The sequence below is a fragment of the Tachyglossus aculeatus genome, chromosome 4 (genome assembly GCF_015852505.1).
Source record: "Tachyglossus aculeatus isolate mTacAcu1 chromosome 4, mTacAcu1.pri, whole genome shotgun sequence".
NCBI classification, from domain to species: domain Eukaryota; kingdom Metazoa; phylum Chordata; class Mammalia; order Monotremata; family Tachyglossidae; genus Tachyglossus; species Tachyglossus aculeatus.
This window is the reverse complement of record NC_052069.1, coordinates 35,130,303-35,132,444: the sequence shown is the minus strand read 5'-3', so window position 1 is coordinate 35,132,444 and position 2,142 is coordinate 35,130,303. Positions and strand designations below refer to the sequence as shown.

The 2,142-nt window shown below is 42.2% G+C and overlaps 1 non-coding gene across 1 annotated transcript; it reads right to left on the bottom strand.

The window, feature by feature from the left end:
- Positions 1-891: 891 nt before the first annotated feature.
- LOC119927691 lies at positions 892-1,029 on the bottom strand. Its single transcript, XR_005450670.1, has one exon. It is a non-coding gene; the product is annotated as a small nucleolar RNA SNORA7 (small nucleolar RNA).
- Between the last annotated feature and the right edge of the window lie 1,113 nt (positions 1,030-2,142).

Below are 2,142 nucleotides of genomic sequence, written 5' to 3'. Positions count from 1 at the left end.
ATTTCTAGCAATGAAATGGGCAGAGCGAGTACAGCTGTTGCTGAATGTTTGGCATCAGGGTCACTTTCCCATCATGAATTCCAATTTCTACCTGTTTATAACTCACTATCCACAAATCAAATTTATCATTTCATTCATTTATCCTCCAAAGATTTCTTGACTTCGTGTCAGTGAAGTAGACTGTAAACCACTTAAGGCAGGCTTAATGTCTACATGGAGAAGCAGCGTGGCTCAGTGGAAAGAGCATGGGCTTTGGAGTCAGAGATCATGGGTTCAAATCCTGACTCTGCCAATTGTCTTGCCTTTGCCTTTGGCAAAGTCACTTAACTTATCTGAGCCTCGGTTACCTCATCTGTAAAATGGGGATTAAAACTGTGAGCCCCCCGTGGGACAAACTGATCACCTTGTAACCTCCCCAGCGCTTAGAACAGTGACTGTGAGCCCGCTTCTAGACTGTGAGCCCGCTGTTGGCTAGGGACCATCTCTATATGTTGCCAACTTGTACTTCCCAATCGCTTAGTACAATGCTCTGCACACAGTAAGCGCTCAATAAATATGATTGAATGAATGAATGAATGAACAGTGCTTTGCACCCATAGTAAGTGCTTAACAAATACCATTATTATTATTATTATTATTATTATTATTATTATTATTATTATTACCTTGTCTTGTCTTATGCTGTCTAGTCGCCTCCAACCCATAGCGACTCTTTGGACATATCTCTCCCAGAACGCCCCACCTCCATCTGCAATCATTCTGGTAGTGGATCCAAAGAGTTTTCTTGGTAAAAATACTAAAGTGTTTTACCATTGTCTTGTTCCACGTGGTAAACATGAATCTCCACCCTTGATGCTCTCTCATGCCGCTGCCCAGCACAGGTGAGTTTTGACTTGTTGCAGATTGCCTTCCACTCTCTAGCCACTGTCCAAGCTAGGAATGGAATGGGTATTCCGCTACTTGACTCTCCCTCCTGTAGCCGAGATTGGAAGAGTACTGGAAACTCTCCAGATGCAATCCTGAGAGGGATCGTTTCTACCAGCGTGGCTCAGTGGAAAAAGCACGGGCTTTGGCGTCTGAAGTCTTGGGTTCAAATCCCGGCTCTGCCAATTGTCAGCTGTGTGACTTTGGGCAAGTCACTTAACTTCTCTGGGCCTCAGTGACCTCGTCCGTAAAATGGGGATTAAGACTGTGAGCCCTTCGTGGGACAACCTGATTTCCTTGTATCCTCACCAGCGCTTAGAACAGTGCTTTGCACATAGTAAGCACTTAATAAATGCCATAATTATTATTATTACCTACACTATTTATTCTCCCAAGCACTTTGTACAGGTCACTGCATAGAGTAAGCACTCAATAAGTACCACCGATTGATTCATAACCAGTATATCTGATTTAAATAATCATTTATTTTCATTTCCTAGAATAGAACTCTTTTTCAACTTTTCAGAGACAGAGAAGGAGAGAGAAGAGAAGTGAAAACTTTTTTATAATGTTTTAATTACGTAACTGTTCTTGCATTACTTTAATCTCATTTTTGCCCTCAAAAATATCCTGTGAGGTAGATATGAAGATAGGTATTATTACCTCCATTTGTACCTCCAGATGAGGAAATTGAGGTACAAAGAGGTTAAGTGACATGTCCAAGGTCACACAGCAGGCCTGTGGCCAAGCTTGGATTTGAACCTGAGTCCTCTGGCTTCCAGACTGATGCTCTTCCAACTACACCATGCTGCCTCCCCTAGCATAACATTCATGGTGAACCTCACCCATTTGTGGTAAAGAGACCAACCCGTGACTGTCATAAAAACGATTAACCTTTTCCGCACTGATGTATTTGGCATTTTAACATCCTATATATTCAGGAGAGCTGAGATGCACACATGAAGTGACAAAATAGTTCCTGCTGAGCAGAGCTGTAAAGAGGAAATCCTTCTTTACAGACAACTTTAGCAATGGAATTGGATGGCAGGCCACCATGCTATACACAGTTTGGCTAATAACAAAATATGGTGGACTGTTTCTTCTGATAGGAAATAAATGATTTGTCCAGAGGTCTTAATCATGATGATGCTGGGAGAGAGGTGGCTTTAATTGTGATGATGTTGGGAGAGAGGTGGCCTTTCATTACTACAACCTCTA